We start from the raw sequence: 20,017 nt of genomic DNA, 5'->3' as shown, positions 1-20,017 counted from the left end.
TAGCAACAGCAAGTTTGAAAAGACAAAGTGCAAAGTCAGATTAAGAGGGAATTTCAAGCAGATCTGCCGATGTGGCTTACCATCCCTTGGATTAGAGGTAAGTTTGGAGCAGACGGAACTGTCCAGAATGCCCACAAGAAAGGTTCCTGAAAACCATGGACACTGAAGAGCCCCACAAAGCAAAAAAGGCAGGGATTAGAAATGTATTGGCAGAATTCAAGAAAATATGAGCAGCAAGCAAGTTGTTAGATAGGCATTTTAAAATCAAGCATCAATAGTATTTTGAAGTGCTGCCATTGGAAAAGTTACATTCCAAGAATAGTCCATGCTTCCATTGAAGAAGATCCAAACTGAAGAATGGAGTTTTGTGAGTGGTAGGTGGTAAAATGTGTAGAGAATGCACACTTTCCAACAAAGATTGGAGTGATGAGACTACATTTAAATTAAATGGCTTGATTAACCATCGCAGATGCACCTATTAGGGACCTGAGAATCTGTATATCGTGGAGGAACATCATATAATATCTACCAGGACTTACAGTATGGTGAGGGGTGAGGTTTAACATGAAAAGGATTAATTGGACCATTCTTTTGTGACAGTACTGGTACTGATCCTATTTACTTGAACTTTCTGTAACAATCTGTCATGACAAGCATTCAAGACGACTTTGAAAGCATAGAGTTTTATTTCCAGCAACAAGTTATCAGCCATGCCTGGATCAAGAAGGTCATCAGTTTGAAAATAGAGGCTCATAAAAAAATTAAATTCTGTCAGTAGATTCTTGAAAATTTTGAAAATGAAATGAATTTAATAAACACTGACTTTATACTTATTTAACGTGTGTGGACATTCCGGGGGGACATCCTGTATATGCACATGCACACACATATATATGTATCTCTTTACTACCCACAAGGGGCCAAACAAGGACAGACAAAGGGATTAAGTCGATTACATCGACCCCAGTACGAAACTGGTACTTAATTTATCGACCCCGAAAGGATGAAAGGCAAAGTTGACCTCGGCGGAATTTGAACTCGGAACATAACGACAGACGAAATACGGCTACGCATTTCGCCCGGCGTGCTAACGTTTCTGCCAGCTCGCCGCCTTACATATGAACACATACGCTCACAATATATATGGGATCATACGTTTGTTCATTAATTTCCGTAATTTTTAAAAAATTTCTTTATGCTTTGAAGAGAGCAGAAATTGAAAGAGAGGAGAAAGTGAAAGATATATGCATGTGTATATAAAATGGACGTGTGCATGCATGTGAGAGAGAGAGAGGTGTGTGTTGTCATGCATGTATGTTTCGCATGTATGTTTAAGTGGCACTCGATCGCTCTCTCTTTCTCACACACACACACATTATCTTTCATATGCACATACATAAATACATATGCCTACATCTTTTTGGTTCAGATTGAAAGTGTGAAACTATTTTCACTTTCTAATGGAACCTGGTCATTGTAAAGCAGTGTCTTTCAAATAACTACAGCTGGTTGTTGAGACATCTTAGAAAATATGGAAATGAAAATGAAGTTTATTTGGTAGCCATAAGATTACTGAATCTTTTGATACACCATACGCCAAAATCGGCAACTCAGTTTTCAAATGCATAAGGAACATATGCACACACACGCACAAACTCTCTTTTATACATATATAAAATACAAGTAAGATTCAGTTGAATTTAAATTGAGGTACCTCATTAGGTCGGAATAATATACGCACCCAACAATATTAAGTAAATATCAAAGTTGGGCAATTAGACCTAGCCAAAGAAGAAATACCCTCTTAGCTATTCAGGCATGTACTTGATATTAAATATAGTGTCCATAATATTTATGAAGGGCAGATTTTGTAACAGGTGAATAAAATATGAGGAACAAAGAGGTACAAGTGTCAATCTAATTTGTGATTTCAAAAGGATTATATTTCATTTTGTTTTGAAATAATTAGGATTGGAAACAACTTGAAGAGTTTTTATTGGATATATATGTACCAACTTGGAATAAAGCAACGTCTAAACTTCTATTTTTTTTCCTTTCTGTATACTTTATATATATATACACACACATACACACATATATATATATATATATCTCATCATCGTAATCATTCATCTTCAAAACTTTGGTCCATATAGATATGGAAATGTGTCCGCATGTATGATGGTTCACTTGCATTTAATGAGGCTGCAAAGAGAGAGACTTGGAGACGCCACAATGAAAGGTTGCTAAATGAGAGAATGAATAGCAAAAAGAGAGTCTGCCAAATGTCGACCCAGTAGAGGGACCAACTGTCCGAATTGACAGTACCTTGGTAGATAAAGCAATTAAGAGTACGAAGACAAGGAAAGCACCCCAGCCCATCAGGAATCACTGCAGAGATGCTTAAAATATCTGGTGGTGTCGGCTATAGTCTAGTCACCTGTATAGTTAACCAGGTGATACATGAAGGAGTCATACCCAATGACTGGTGTAGCAGCACCATACTCAGCTGCTACAAAGGTAAAGGTGATGCATTAGATACGAATAATTACAGAGGTAACAAGTTGTTGGATCAGGTAATGAAAGTCAACTAATTAGGGAGAGAGTTAGTTTAGATGAGATGCAGTTTGGGTTTGTGCCAGGGAAAAACACCACTGATGCTACATTTCTGGTAAGACAGCTGCAAGAGAAATACATAGCCAAAGATAAGCCTCTGTACTTGGCTTTTGTTAACATGGAGAAAGCCTTTGACAGGGTCCCCTGATCTCTTATTTGGTGGTCAATGCAGAAACTAGGGATAGATGAGTGGTTAGTAAGAGCTGTACAAGCCATGTACAGGGATGCTGTCAATAAGGTGAGGGTTGGTGATGAGTACAGTGAAGAATTCCAGGTAGGGGTCCACTAAGGATCAGTCCTCAGCATCCTCTTATTCATCATAGTCCTCCAGGCAATAACAGAGGAATTCAAGACAGGATGCCCCTGGGAGCTTCTCTTTGCTGATGACTTTGCTCTAATAGCTGAGTCACTATCAGAACTAGAAGAGAAGTATAAGGTGTGGAAGCAAGGTCTAGAATCAAAGGGCCTTAGAGTCACTCTAGCAAAAATCAAAGTCTTACTAAGTAAGAAGGCAGACAAATCACAAATCCTTCAGGTAAATGGCCCTGCTCAATCTGTAGAAAAGCTGTAGATAGAATTTCCATAAGATGTACCTGGTGTAAGCTATGGACACATAAGAGGTGCAGCAATATCAAGGGAAGGCTAACTGGGAAGACAGTTTTCTGTGTGGCAAATGCTCAGGAGCAATAAACACTGAAAATGTGCAGAAAACAGATTCCATCACACTCCAGCGGAAAAACTGGAAGTATTTGATCGCTTCTGTTACCTACATGACCAAATCAGTAGCGGGGATGGATGCTCTGAGAGCGTAGCTGCTAGAATAAGAATAGCCTGAGCAAAGTTCAGAGAGCTCCTACCTCTGATGGTGACAAAGGGCCTCTTGCTCAGAGTGAAAGGTAGACTGTATGACGCATGTGTGCAAACAGCCATGCTACATAGCAGTGAAACTGCTAAGGACATGTGTAAGCTTGCAAAGAATGAAGCTAGTATGCTCTACTGGATGTGTAATGTCAATGTGCATACACGACAGAGTGTAAGCACCCTGAGAGAAAAGCTGGACCTAAGAAGCATCAGATGTGGTGTGCAAGAGAGATGACTGCACTGGTATGGTCATGTGATGCATATGGATGAGGACAGCCATGTGAAAAAGTGTCACACCCTAGCAATAGGGGGAACCTGTGGAAGAGGTAGATGCAGAAAGACTTGGGATGAGGTGGTAAAGCATGACCTTTGAATGTAGGGCCTCACGGAGGTGATGACAAGTGGCTGAGACCTTTGGAGAGGGGCTGTGCTCGAGAAGACCCGACAAGCCAAGTGAGACCATAACTGGGGCCTATGCCAGCGCAGCATAACCAACCCATTTAAAAGTACCCTTCAATCATTGGGGTACAAACTGCACTTGCGAAAACTTGTTGAGGCAAGTGAAGTTGTTGTAGCCTATGACAGTACCACCTGAGTGGCACATGAAAAGCACCACTCAAGTGTGGTCGATGCCAATTCCACTTGACTGGTCCTGTGCCGGTGGCACGTAAAAAGCACCCACTACACTCTCAGAATGGTTGGCATTAGGAAGGGCATCCAGCTGTAGAAACTTTACCAGATTGGATTGGAGCCTGGTGCAGCCTTCAGGGTTGCCAGCCCTCAGTCAAACAGTCCAACCCATGCCAGCATGGAAAGTGGATGTTGAACAACAATGAGGCTCCTCACAGTTTCTGTCTACCAAATCCACTCACAAGGCTTTGGTTGGCCTGAGGCTATAGAAGACAGTTGTCCAAGACTCTATGTGGGGGGGGGGGCTGAAACCATGTGGTTGGGAAACAAATTCCTTACCACACAGCCACATCTGCACATATGTCTATAAACATGTATGTAGATGTGTGAAGGCACATGACTTAGTGGCTAGGGTAATTGGTTCAGAATCACAAGTTCAGGAGTTCAATTCCCAGAAGCGAATTGTGAGCAAGACACTTTATTACATGTTGCTCCAGTTCACCGAGCCAGTGAAAATGGGTTGAATTTCTAATTCTAAGAGCCAGCCATACCACACTCTGTGTCACGCTGAATTTCCCTGAGAACTATGTTATGGGTACGCGTGTCTGTGGAGTGCTCAGCCACTTGCACATTAATTTCGCAAGCCAGCTGTTCCATTGATTGGATCAACCGGAACCCTCGCCATCGTAACCAACGGAGTGCGAGTTATGTACATGTTTGTGTGTCTATAAATTTGTTGACATTTGTAATCCCTGAATATTGTAAGCTACAGGTTATCGGCCATTTCTCCAGTCAACAAATCACCTGCAAGCTGTGAGCTTTCAAAGAACCCAAAAGACCCTATACTCAAAGAACAGGTTAACAGGAAGGGCATCAGACTGAAACAACGCCTCAAAAATATATTTGTTTCACCCAAGGCGCAGGAGTGGCTGTGTGGTAAGTAGCTTGCTAACTAACAACATGGTTCTGGGTTCAGTCCCAATGCGTGGCATCTTGGGCAAGTGTCTTCTGCTATAGCCCCGAGCTGACCAATGCCTTGTGAGTGGATTTGGTAGACGGAAACTGAAAGAAGCCTGTTGTATATATGTATATGTATGTGTGTGTGTGTATGCTTGTGTGTCTGTGTTTGTCCCCCTAGCATTATGACAACCGATGCTGGTGTGTTTACGTCCCCGTCACTTAGCGGTTCAGCAAAAGAGACCGATAGAATAAGTACTGGGCTTACAAAGAATAAGTCCCGGGGTCGATTTGCTCGACTAGAGGCAGTGCTCCAGCATGGCCACACTCTTTTACTTGTTTCAGTCATTTGACTAAGTCAGTATGGACATTAAAATGAACAAATGTATCACACACACACACAGCTGCTCATGTATGTATATTTTTCAGCTTTTTTACATCCGTTTTCCCATACTAGCCTAGAATAAACAAATATGTGGTGATGGCACTGTGTTACAACAAAATGCCCCTGCTTTTTATGTGAGTGATCCCTAACTCTACATAGGTGCCAACAAAACCAAGACTTTCAAAAAAATGTAAGCATACATAGCACACAGACACACACACACACATGAACATATACATATACAGACGTTTATGAAAATATATACATTTATGCAGATGTATGCATATACAGGCAAGACACACAAACACATGCATTATAATAATTGTGATTTAACGTCTGATCTCTGTCTTGGCCACTTTCACAGGAATCAACAAGACAGAGGACTGTGTGCCGAGTTCAAATAATAAGTGGTTAGCGTAACCAGCTTATTGATCATAAGGTCATAAATGCAATTCCCAGGGGTGCATTGTGTCCTTGAGTAAGACACTTCATTTCACTTTATTGCTCCAGTCCACTCAGCCAACAAAAATGAGTTGTCCCTGTATTTCAAAGGGCCAGCCTCATCACACTCTGTGATATATGCTGAATCTCTCTGAGAACTAAGTTACGGGTACACGTGTCTATGGAGTGCTCATCCACTTGCATGTTAATTTTGCAAGCAAGCTGTTTGGTTGATTCAATCAACTGGAACCATCATCATCATCATAACCACAGAAGACCAATTATCTAGTTACACACACACACAAATATATCATCACCATTGTTTGTAATGTTCACTTTCCCATGCTTGCATTTTGTCAGATGGAATCCATTGAAGCTGATGTTCTACAGCCAGATGCCTTTCCTGCCACCAACCTTCACCTGTTTCCAAGAAAAATGAGACGCTTTTTTCAAAGAAGATTGAAAATAATGGACACTAATTTGTGTGACATATTTTTCTGTGAGACTTGCACAAGTGAGGTTGCCAAGTAACTTAGAAGACAAAGAAAAAAAGGAAGAAGCTTCCTCAACTGGGCGGGGGGTAGCTTAGAGTCAGAGCATATGTTCTCAAGGTACAAGAAAGAATAGGAAGGGTGGGCGGGTAGGTTTATAGAAGAGGTGAGAGGAGATTGACAGATGGTTAGAGATGAGTGTAGAGGTAAACGCAGTGAATGGTGTACAAGGAGTAGAGGTATGGTCGATGGTAAATATCTGGCTGGAAGGACAGTGAAAGAAATAGCTGAGGAAGGAGGATGCAGTAGGTGGCAGCACAGGAAGGTGATGTGCACAGTGGAGAGCAGAGAGAGATCGAGAGCTAGAGAGTGATGGGCAACAAAGGTGGGATGAAACCATTAATGGCAGATATATACATGTTTAACACCCTCTGATATCTGCTATCACTCCCAACAAATGATAGCAGATGAGAGGGGTTGTTACTGCAATCCTAAGATGTAGCTCAAAGGAGAACCAGGGATGACTCGAAGCACAGCAAATGAAGCAAGCAGGGATGTCAATGAGAAAGAGAAATTGATGTTAAAGGAAATGATTCCATGAAGATGGGGATGTAACCAGCAGCACAAAGCGAATGGAATATGAGCAGATTCCACTGTCATGTGATTACAACAGCTAAATAATGCCACTGTTGGAAGAGTGATGGAGTGACGGGTGTTAGGAAGATGAGGTAGGGAAAACCTTACAGAAGCAGATTGGGTGCAGGGACAGGGTACAGTAACTGAATAGACTAAAACATAATATTTTTAGGACCTCAGCAAAAATTATGCCAATCATCTTGGCCTCGTCATCTCCGCCATGAGGCCCAATACCTTCAGCCCAGCCTCCACTACTTCATCCCATGTCTTCCTCAGACTCTCTCTTCTACAAGTTCCAACCACTTTACGCAACTGGCACTTCTGCATGCAGCTGTCCTCATTCTTACATATGACTAGAACAGACTTCTCTCTTGCACACACATCTTATGCCTGTTTTTTTTTTTCTTCCCTCTCAGCACAGGCACTTCGTCATACATGCACATTGGTGTTACACAACCACTGCATCATATTCTTTTCATTCCTTCCAAGGTTTCACAGGTCCTCTGCATTCAGAGCCCATCTCCCACTACAAGGTGACCTGAATGTTCATACACAAGCTTTGTACAATCTGCCTTTCACTATAAAGGAAAGATCTTTTGTTACCAACAGATGTAATAACTCCTTGAACTTTTTCAGTCCTTTTCTTATTCCAGTAACTATACTTTCAGAACAGAGGAGGCGCAATGGCCCAGTGGTTAGGGCAGCGGACTCGCGGTCATAGGATCGCAGTTTCGATTCCCAGACCGGGCATTGTGAGTGTTTATTGAGCGAAAACACCTAAAGCTCCACGAGGCTCCGGCAGGGGATGGTGGTGATCCCTGCTGTACTCTTTCACCACAACTTTCTCTCACTCTTACTTCCTGTTTCTGTTGTACCTGTATTTCAAAGGGCCAGCCTTGTTACTCTCTGTGTCACGCTGAATATCTCCGAGAACTACGTTAAGGGTACACGTGTCTGTGGAGTGCTCAGCCACTTACACGTTAATTTCACGAGCAGGCTGTTCCGTTGATTCGGATCAACTGGAACCCTCGTCGTCGTAACCGATGGAGTGCTTCCACCACTTTCAGAACATCTACCTCTATTGCTAATTAGGGCACCTAAGTTACAGAAACTATCTACAATATCTAGGAAACTCTTTGGCATCAGAAAGAATCTGGAGTCCATTTCTCTTGTGCCACATCCAAAGTTTACTTTCCCTCTTAAACTTCCCATTATTTCACTACATCTCCCTATGTGTTCATAGCTTGCACTGGGTACACCATAAAGAATTTCTACCTACACCATTCCTACAGATCAAGCAAGGCCAGTTTTCTGAAAAGAGTAAAATCCTGTCTGTTTTCCTTCCTACTAGAACTTTGGTTTTTATTAAGTTAACTTTAAGGTTCTTTGATTCCAGGTTTAGCTTCCACACCTGCAATTTCTTTTCTAATTTTACTACGGATTTTGCTATAAGAACAAGGTCATCAGCATATAGTAGTTCCCAAGGGCAACCAGTCTTAAATTCTGTTGTTATAGCCTGGAGGAGCATAATAAGTAGGAGAAGATGGAGAACCAAGTCCAGTTGAATTCCTGCTTGTACACAAGATTTGCTGCTGTACTCACCTTATAGACAGTGTCCTCGTGCAGGCCTTGACTGACTCTCAAGCCATTTGCCTACCCATAGCTTCTGCAGCAACCACCAGATGAGAGAGTAAGGGATCCCATTAAAGGTTTTCTCCATGTCAACAATTACCAGTTGGAGCAGTTTGCTTTTGGCTAAATGCTTCTCCTGCATTGAAACACTAAGAAGACAGCATTGACAGTACTTCTTTGAACCTCATGCTGTAAAGCATTGGCAAATCTAATTCCTGCCTTTTTCTCTTTACACCTGCCAATTAGCTTCTAGCTACTTGGAATAATTCTCTGCTGCCTTATTTTACAATCTTCTCAATTTTTTAGCTCTATCTACCTTACTGTTCACCTTCTTTCTGGCCAGGACCTTGCACTAGCCACAGATTAGGTCTGGGACTTTGCAATTAGAACCCTTGTTGGAGTTCTACCCAACATATCTGTTGAAGTCACCAGCCACAACAATAAGGTCATTATCATTTGTCTTCAAAGAAATCTGCAAAAGGATTTCATAAAACTGGTCCTTCCGTTGACAGCCCAGATTGAGGAGCAAAGACAAGAGTCAAATGTCACTGTTGTTTTTATCCAATACTTGTCTCAACTTAACTATCCTATCACACACTCTGACTCCCATTTCTCTGCCAACTCCAACAGGAAGAGGGGGGGGGGTGTAGAAGATTTGTGCAACACTTGTCTCAGCTGGTGAAGGACTCTTGTACATATCCAACTAATTTAAACAATTACTATTCAATGAATTACAACTTCCCTCAATGCCACAAAGCCTGCAAGAAGAGAGAGAAGGGATTGAAAAGGGAGATGGGGGTTTCAGGCTAACCAGAAGGAGAGAAGAGGTTGCATAGCAAATGACATCAAGGGGAAATGGCAATGGTGAATGCCTACATATATAAACACACACACACACACATATGTGGTGGCAGTGGGGAATAATCATAACAAGGTTATACCTGATAATTACAAAGGAATTTCGGTTTATGAATTTAATTCGTTCCTCAAGGCCATTCATCATTCGAAATGTTCGTAAATTGAAACTATTTTTCCCCAAAGAAAACTGAAGGTAAGACACGGTGAATACGAGCAGGGGTGTGCCCTGAACGAAAGTAAGATTGCGACTGACGCTCTCCCGTTTGAATATTCCTAGCAAGTGGCCAACAATTGGGGCCGTTGTTTGTTATTTGTTATTTGAGGCACTGTTAGTCACCGGAGATGTTTTGTTGGGAAAATTGTTCGTAAACCGATTTGTTTGTGATGAGGGGGATTCGTAAACCGAGGTTTCATTGTATATTAACATAAAGAAGTAATAAAAAACAAGATGTGTTCGCTAATCGATGTATGCCCCTCAGATAGAAAATAACCCATGATTGAGTGAGAGTTTGGAAGAAATCCCTAGTGATTCCAAGAGCTAACAGAAAAAGCGCACAAAACCAGAATAAAATGTTATCGTAAACACAAGAATACACACACTGAGTAAATAATACTAAAAATATGAGAATAAAGAGAAAACCTGTTCTAATATCATATTAGTAATCATTGTGACTGAAAAAAAAAAAGCAAAAATGATCAAGACGAGATTTGAACTAAAAAAAAAAACAAAAAACAATCAGTACTATAAATAATTATTTCTAGTCGGGGACAACTCTCTAACCGGTCTCAAATCATCACAACACTTTCCGAGAAACAATGGAATTATCAAAAACAGAAAATGAAATTGTATGACGTTCATGTATTTTCCATGGGCAACTATCAACGTTGAATTAAATGTGGTAACTGAGAAAGGGAACTGAAACTGGGGTTACAGATTTGGATGGAGGGGACACAAAGCCAAGTTTTATACGTGGGATATATATATTCTGTTCAACCGATCTCAGTTTGTTGCTGGACACAGAGATAAAGTGTAGCCCGACGGTATTTGAACTCGGGACGAAGATAGACGGGACTGAATATTGCGAGATATTTAATCCGGCATTCTACCGTTTATGCGTGAAGTAATGGCAGTATGAATCACTGCCTTTACTTCACAAGATAATAATAATGAGTTTGAGGGGGACGGACACACACATGCATGCATGTGTGTCTATGCTAAGGGTACATTTCGCATTGTGGGTTAACTTCTCGAGCCGTTAGAATAACAATGCGAACAGCAATAGAATAATTATAGTTTTCGAGACTCATCAGTATATTTTAGTCAGATCGTTTGAGATATATATATATATATAGATAGATAGATAGATAGACAGACAGACAGATAGATAGACAGACAGACAGATATAGATAGACAGCCAGATAGATATAGACAGACAGACAGATAGAGACAGATAGAGAGATAGATAAATTCCAGTTTAGCCTCTTTATCTATGTCACGAGGGAATGTTGTGTGAGTTAATGACATCGTGTACCAATAACGAAGGATTGCCAAATTAAATCTACAACTTCAAAAAAAAAGTTACAACCCTAGATACGCCAAACACGAAGGGAAAAAAAGAGACAGTCATGTCTGGAAGGCCGGTCTAATGTTTATATTTTAGATTCTTCAGTGAGTAGCACTTGGTCGTTCGTTCGCCCATCGGTTTCCCGAAAGTCTGCTTGGTCATGGTTGACATGTGCCCAAACAACCGGGGTCGATCGACCACATAAAATGCACCACCCCGGGCCCCTTCCGTTTTCATCTTCGTGTTTCTCTCCGTCAGACTGTGATTAACATAAAAGAGGAGACGTGTGTGTGTGCGCGCAATGAGGGAGGAGAAAGTTCGTCAACTCAACCTAATGACCTGGTTAGGGAGAGAGAGAGAGAGAGAGAGAGAGAGAGAGAGAGAGAGAGAGAGAGAGAGAGAGAGAGAGGATTTGTGTAGAGTGAGGGATGGGATGAGCAGCTGGGAAGATTCGGTTAGGGTAGGAAGAGACAGAGTGAGTGTGGGGGGAAATGTCTGGCAGGGTCTGAAATAAAGGAAAGAAACGTGAGAGGAAGGAAGATTATGGAATAAAGTAAACAAGGTGTTTGAAGAAGAGAGACGGCAAAGGCTGAACTAGAAAACAAACAAAAAGCGAACTATCAACATTTTCTCTCCTAAAATTAGCTGTTCCTCATGATCAATACCAGAAAATTGTCATACAATGAGCGAGTCTCTACATAGTCGGACAACTTGCTAGAAAGTTCTCCCACAAATCACATCCTACCGTCTTATAAAGGAGGTTCCCTCGGAAAAGACAGGGTGGTCACAAGTGGAGTACTAGATCGGGGAACACTTGGGGTTCAACAACAACCAACAAGATCGCCACAGCTGCCTGTCGAAGGCAGTTTTATCTGAACAACAAAAAGGCTGAAAACCTGCCAGAGACACACATATGTACCCATATCTCTTTGAACACATAAATACATCCAGTCACACTTCATCCAATATGTATGATTGCTCTAAGTATGTCAATCGATTCTTCAAGTGTCTTCAAATATCGAACATCCCGAAGCAGACGTAGGACAGACAAAGCTTACACGAACTTACAACTAACGGAATATATTTCTTTCTCTCTCACACACAAACACAGATATATATAGACCTATTGATAATAATTATACGCATGTGAAATATATAGTAACTGTGGCAAAATGATTTATAGAATTTTCTAGACAGGATAAAGATGATTCATATAGTTTTTAAAAGAAGTAGGAAAACATACCTCAAAGATGAGTATATAACAGGATGGATCCATTGCTTTAGGTCGTGGTGGTGGTGTGTGTGTGTGTGTGTGTGTGTGTGTGTGTGTGATCAATAATTTGAAAATAATATGCTATGGTATGCTTTCACATTTCCTCTTTACATTCATTATGTAATAATCTTTATTGTGATTGAAAGCTTGTCCCGAAAATCCGATAGATCTTTCTTTCTTTTTTTTTTTAACAAGCAACAGAGCTGTGATTTATGTTATTGTCTTGAAGCAAGATGCATTAATCCATTATAATCGGGTATTTCTCGGCAACCAGAACATATAATTGTTGTTGTAATAAGAAACAGAAAAATAATACTATGATTCACTCAGTGATCACACCAACACGTGCCCGTCTGTCTCGGAGACTTATAATAAAAAATCACCTCCAAAACAGTGGAAGAACACAAATAGAAGACGTGCTAATCAATCTTGTAACCTATCGATACCAACTCAATCACTTCTGGTGCAAAAACACAGTCATCAATCATCGTTATTGTTACGATAGCCAATTATAATCAATAGGAAAAACTATAAATTAAACTGAAATTATTTTGCTTGAGTTTGTTGTTGTTTTTTTAAGAGCTAAAATGTAACATTTTGCAGGTATTTACCTGTGAAATATTGAAAAATGTTTAACGTTAACAGAAACAATTTTATTCAGAATATTAAACGTCCGATATTCAAATAATCTGTAGGTAAAAGCTTCTTTTTGTAGGACCAACTGGATGATCAGTTCTCTACCAATAATGTCTTTGAAATACTCACCAGTGTCAAGGGTCTTGTGTACCTGGCGTAAGAATTTCTCTTATATCGATTCGTTTACGTCTCAGTTAAAAACGGGAAGGGAAGATCAGATATAAATATTTCATACAAGATTATAATTTTTAATAGAGGTAAAATGTAGTTGATTGAACAGGGACTAATTTTGGCAACTTTGGAAGAACGAATGGCAGAGTCAACTCTAGTGGAAATTGTGCTCAAAACAAAACTAAAATATTGGTCAGATACTTCACCATTCCAGACCATTTGGATTGGAAGTTTGAATCTATTTATTATAATATAGTAATAAACATGGTTCAATAAAATTAAATAAATACTCTGAGATTTCTCCTCAGAAGAATCCTATTTAAAATGTTGACCGTTCGAACGTTTTAGATTCCTCGGAGCAAATTTAAAAACATTCTATATAAGTCTACCCTGATTTACCCCGAATAGGGGTGGGGGGAAAAATCAACGAATGTCGATGTGTTAATTTAAAAACTGAATCTCAATTAGCCGGACATTTCAGATTTGAAACGACAGAGAAAAAGAATTGTTTACATCTGCTACAAAATACAATAATATTAATTTTTTTTAGACCCAAAGGAAACCAGGCGAAGTACCGGACACATGTCCATACATTTCATCACAGTCAGAGCAACATTGATGACCCAATTGAGACACAACAGGGTCACCATGGTCACGATTCCTGACATCCACCCACCCTCGACACTACTTGTATTTAAACATCGTCTCAATCTTTTCAACAGGAAATAACAATAAGAGACGGGCAATTATTTCATTACGAAACATTAGCAATGTTGAAAGAAATGAAATGATTTCCGATCGAGAATGGAAACTCTTGACATGATATTGAAGTGGTGCTATTATTATTACAAAGAGACTTCGCCATCCTTTATGGCAGTCTTAAATAATGTGGCAAGAATAAGAAAAATACTTTTCCTCCACATCACTCTAACGAAAACAAAGCAGAGTGAAGTACGATGTTACCATGTTTATGGAACAAGAAAGAGACAGGGAAATAAATGGCAGGCAGACAGAAAGATTTGTCTTGGGAACAAAAGACAACAAACAATTGTTGTATAACACTGAAATATGGTGATTCCTTAACTGTGTGTAAACACAATGAGAGACCAAGTCGGCCTTAATTCAGCAGACCTATGATCAACAGCACAGTACACCTAGGACTACAATATCCAATGTGTATTTCTTTTCTAATAAAATTTAAAGATAATTTCAGCTGCAGTTTCTAGCAAGTCGAGACACCACCTAGAGATTTCATGTTGGTTCGATAGGTTTTAAAGACGGATGCAAAAGGAAGAAAGAGCTGATAGTTTGGTGTTTGTGGATCCAGGAAAAGTGATGAAATACGGGGAGTTTATTACTGTAAGCTATGTGAGCATTATATTGTTTTATATATATTTATTATGAATGTATCTGGACGTCACCTGTGACTCCATTTAAGCCCACAACCACCTGGCCCGAGGGTGAGTGCCATTAGCGGACTCCACTGTTGCATGCTTTCGGGCTTCCGGAGACTCGCCAAAAGGTCACGGCATTGACCTTCTTTCTCTGAAGTCATAACTAATTTTTTTGTTTTGTTTTTTTTTTTTTAAAGTGACCTGACTGTCCATTAGTTCACACTTCTGTCAATTTAAATCCACTGATGATCTTTACGAAAATAATTCACCGATTTGTACCAATCGACCACTACTTTGTCACCATAACAAAGAACTACAAACCAACAAAGGTAGCCCTACGAGTTCATTCGACTTGCTAGAAATACCAGCTAAATCTTCGGGCTTTCATAAAATAAAAAAAGAAACATTGGATAATATAACCCTAGGATGACTTACATAATAAAGAAAACAGAGAATTATCATGACTGGAACACCTTTCGTCAGAAATCTGCTCGAGCAAGGCCAAACATCAAATCAAAGAACTGATGCGAAGAGAATCAACGTGGTCGCTTGATATGTTAAAAACAGCAGCAAAGCTCCCTCAAATTACAGACAACCGTCTTAAAATATGAAGGAAACGCGAGATCATTGATCGGGGTAATGTAATATGGAGAGGGGGCTAAATGTTTTTTCGATGTACCAGAAATTCATCTGAATACTATTACGAATGGTTTCAAGAGAAGTACTGGCCATTGATTTGTCAACAAAAGAAGTCGGCTGGACTAACCACTGTCCTAGATAGAGTTTGAACTGAATAAAAGTGGATGTCTTCCACCTTTTAACCAACTCTATCAGGAATGAGCGGGGGGGGTTAAACAAAAACAAGCTTGACCCTTAAAGGAGATCCGTCGCTATTTACAATGAAGAAATGAAAGGATAATTATATAAAGTAAACAGTTCACATGAGGAATGTTCACAAAGAAATATGTTCAGTCTAGTATTGTACGTGTGTGTGTGTGTGTTCCTGGCCTTCCCCGGTGCAAATGGGAAGGCTAGACTAATTCGCTGAAATCAAGCCCCTAGCACCAAAAGCGAGTGTTATCGAATAAGGGATACATTAGTAGAGTACTAATGGCAATGTGTAGTGTGTGTGTGTGTGCGCACGTGCATTCTGATATAAAGGAATTAAAGTATAAACGAACAAATGAACGAGACTGGTGCATGGTGCGGCAGAAAAACCTCCCGTTCTTATTTCGGTCAATATTAAGATTAATGAAGTTAAGCAAGTACTAACAGTGTTTTCATGGAGCTAATTATGTTTTACCGTTTACCATTAGCTTATTCGTTTGTTTTTTTTTTTCCCCCCAGTTCCCATATCATGGTCTGGAGCGGTGCACTCCGTGCGTTTGCTGTCGAAGCGTTTGTCACTCAGGAAAATCTGGCAGGTTTTTATGCCTCTCACACTATATTTGCTCTGAGACTAAAGGACCCGCTTTTTAATTTGTAGTGTGTGTTTGGGGATAAAGGGGAAATAATATAAACGAATATAAACCATGCGAATACGATGCCTTCTTTTTTTTTCTTCTATATTTTGTAGATGGGAAGTGAGTGATCTCTTTAGATAAAATCCATACACCACATGTATGCAATCAGAGATATACGAGTAATATCAACACTATGTGTGTATGCATGTGTGTGCATTTAAAGATAAAGGAATGAAAGAAACGATGGCAAATTTTGCCAAGACACCTTTTGCTGGAGATGTGTTTACAGTGAAAGAGTGCAGCAACGTGTGTATCATCGTGTTTATATACAAGTAATGAATTAGGCAAATATATGCGAATAGTTGCCAGAGCATGGATGTATATATATTGTAGAGAAATGCAGGATTAAACAAGTTGAGAAAATACGTATTAAAACGGGTTAAAATCATTTATGGAAAGTGAGCAGCACTTTATTTGTGGTTGTGATCATAATGAGAAAATAGCGCGTACATGTGTGTGTGTGTGTGTGTTGGTAGACAATGAGGAAGAGTGAGTGTGCATCTAATCTGAACATATCCGTTAAAAGCAGTACAAAATGTGTGTAGTATGGTAGAAAATAATTGTGTAGTATTGTTGGTCTAACGTGCTGTTGTTGATCGTCGTCAACTCACTGCTGACTTCTCTCCATAAACAGCCAACCTTTTACTCTCCATTTCACCATTTCTCTCTCTCGCTCTCTGTCTTTCATTTTCACGCTACTTCCTCCACTCGTTTCATTCCGATCTACACTTGAAACTCATCTTTCTTTGTCTCTTATCCATCGTTCATTTAATCATTTGGCTCTCGATTTTTGTCTCTATTCCTCTCTATATATATATCAAACACTCTTCTCCTGTATCTCTATTTCTATACACAATCTCCCTCTGTCAATATGCTTCTCTCCTTCGCCAATGTCTATTCATAACTCCTACCTTCCACTTTACTTGCTCTTCCTCCACATCCCCCATTTCTGTCTATCTCTTCGATGCCCCAAACCTTCTGCTTCTTCTTCTTCTTACACCGATCGTTCTCTTATCTCTACCCCCTTCTTCGTCCTTTTATAAACCTCACCTTTCTCCATCTTTTACTCTCTCACTTCCCTTGTCCTCTTTTTGTCCAGCTGCTGGTCTTTTACTCCTCTATCTCCATCTCTCTCCTCTTCTTTTCTCCTTCTCTCGAATTTTATTTTATTTTATCATTCTCTTCCTGTCTATCTGTCTGTCTCTCTATCTCTCAGAATCTACTTTATTCTGTCAAACTAGTCCAGACAGCCGTCAGTGAGGGAAATATATCAAATCACAAAATATTCGAAAATTCACGTGGGGTTTAATTTCAGTTAAATTAAGTTGGTACACAGACAAAAAGAAGGGGAAAAAAAACTGTTTCATTTCTTTTGTTAAGTCATTTAAAGATAGATTTGCGTGTTGATTGTAATAGTTGTCGATTGTTTTACTAAATATAATTACATTGAAATAAAAATAGATAAATGACAACGAAGATGAAACGATTTTCATCCTTAATAAACAAACATATAAAGAAATAGCGAATTGAGCGAAGTAATTACTCCTATATCCACCGAGCACCAGCTTAATTATATATACACACAGGAAATACTTTTATATAAAGCAATTCAGTGTATTTCTAGCAATACTTGTACAAAACTACTGTATTTCTATCAAGTCACATCTGAAGCTTTATATTTCAGTCACACAATAATAATATTGTCCCTCACTCGATTGAAACCGTTGAGCTTCTCTTTAAGCCATGCTGGAGTTTCGCCACAGACACATAACACAGAGAAAACACAGTCTCAATATAACCTACCACACATCAATCACTGTAGTATTATAGTATATATATATATATATATAAATACATAAATATACACACAAATAGATGGAAGACGGGGGGGGGGAGAAATTGTGATAGACAAGATAGACATTTGATCAACATGGATAGTAATTATTAGAATGATAATTGGTGGGGAGAGAGAAAGGCAATAAAATGGAAATCTGTGAGAATTGTTTTCTTTTCAAACTTACCTAGGTTTCCAAGTTAAGAAATTAAACCAAATTAGGCGCGGGTATATTTTCTACAACACTTTAAAGTACAATCTCTCAACATCTTGCACCGTTCCTGCGTGTGTGTGTGTCTGTGTGTGTGAATGGCTTTATCTGTGTTTTTTTTTACTTTTTTGACTTTTCTCAACCTTCCGAAACCGGAGAGCGAAAGCAACGAGCGATCTGATTGGTCCATTCACTTCTTCCCCTTTTCCGATTTCCAATAATATAGGTTTTTCTTAATTATTGATTTCTATTTCTCATCGATACCACGACGGCTCTATTATTTATCAGAGGAGGAGGAAAATAATATAAAGCAAGTTGTGATGTTCATGGCTTTCTCTTTGCAAACGGGCGAAGCACTCTAAGTGAAAGCGGTTCCAAGCTATGAAGAGTATTTGAAACCGGGTTGCGCATTGTTATTATTTTGAGGGATTTTTATTGTTCTTTTATGAATTTTTTTTATATCTAAGCTGATTTAAAAGCGAAATGGGGGAAACAAAACGAAAAATATGTTAGCTTAATTATTTATCATACGTATATTTTTCTGTTTTGTTTTATCAGAATAGGGAAAATAAACGTAATCCTTAATTTTTTTGTTTTTGTATGATTGACACGTGTTGTTAGGACGGAATTTTGTCAATCACAACGCATCATCAGACACAACAAAACTATTGCGTGTGCGTGGTTCTACGAAGACATTATGAAGACAAGCTTGGGGTGAAGTGAGCAAATGAAAGAAACCGACCAATGGCTATCGTCGACACAAATACGTCGCAAACGAAGAAGCCGTCATCTCAGACGGTTTTACTTCTTCACACAACCATACACATACACACATACATACAAGCACACATACACATACATAAACACACTCAGAACCTAAAATTAACCAATCAGCTCGCCACAATTTCGATAGCCCGGATGTAGTAGGAATGATCTCGTGTGTTAGACTCGCGGGGTTTTTTTTAATAAAGAACGGGAGGGGGGGCCTTTAAAAAAATCTTTATCTTTTAATTTCTTATGTCTGTCCTTGTTAGATACGTAAGACATTGCTTTAACTGACTGCTGGTTTATTTATTTTTTTCTCTCAAAACTGTCGGTTCGAGAGAGTAAGTGGAGCATAAAACCAAGACACTTACGGGATGGTTGGAGAATTCGTTGTTGAATAAAGTTGTTCAATACACCTGATCGATTTTGATGGTTGGCTTGCTTGCTTTGGTGCTGATTTCTTCCAAAACCGACAAGAACAGAAATCTTGAAAGTAGTTTATATTATCGCGCAACAGAGGAGACATAAGTATCACTGCTAACCAGCTGCACAATAAATGTTTTTCAGTGACTAAATAAATGTTTGTTTGTTTTTTCGGGTACTTAGCTAAGACGGTTTCAAATATTACTGGATGGAGTGTTAATTCACCATAGGTGCCCTTCATCTATCCAAATGAGCTAAAGATGCGGGGTAGGGGAACTTATAAGTGGTCGGTCATCTTATACCACTGTTGAATATGTCATATACTAGACATACAAACAAAAAGGAAAGTTGTAAGTATAAAACTAAATTTACCATGCGTAACCCGGGGACGGCGCTTGGCAGGAGGTAAACTAGATGATCGCCTAGGATGCTAAAATCTGTGGACAACAAAAAAAATTCAAAGTAACTTAGATAATATTCTAACAAAAATCTTAAAAACTTAAATTATAATCGAGAACAGGTGAGATCACTCACAGAACAGAGGAGGCTGGATGATAGAGAGGGCTAAAGTGCGAGAGGGCCTTTGTGATGTTTTAATGCCCTGGCACAAGATTTGGCATAGTTTTGTCAGATAACAGATTTACTAGGTGATATGTATAATCGTAAAACTATAGATACAGTGTACGCAAATTAATTGTAGTTTTTCATTGCATTT

General features: G+C 39.4%; 1 protein-coding gene across 5 annotated transcripts in view; it reads right to left on the bottom strand.

The window, feature by feature from the left end:
* Positions 1-18,267, bottom strand: part of LOC115221116 (chromodomain-helicase-DNA-binding protein 8) — a 158,239-nt gene extending 139,972 nt beyond the window's left edge. For 4 of the 5 annotated variants that reach the window (XM_029791330.2, XM_036510432.1, XM_029791333.2 and 1 more), the window contains exon 1: positions 18,091-18,267. The gene's annotated coding sequence lies outside the window, so the exon portion shown is untranslated. The remainder of the gene's footprint in view (positions 1-18,090) is intronic. The other variant, XM_029791332.2, reaches the window with a different exon arrangement.
* Between the last annotated feature and the right edge of the window lie 1,750 nt (positions 18,268-20,017).

This window comes from Octopus sinensis, linkage group LG17 (genome assembly GCF_006345805.1).
Source record: "Octopus sinensis linkage group LG17, ASM634580v1, whole genome shotgun sequence".
In the NCBI taxonomy this organism is placed as follows: domain Eukaryota; kingdom Metazoa; phylum Mollusca; class Cephalopoda; order Octopoda; family Octopodidae; genus Octopus; species Octopus sinensis.
Note: the sequence above shows the minus strand (reverse complement) of the source record. Positions and strands in the feature narration are given on the sequence as shown.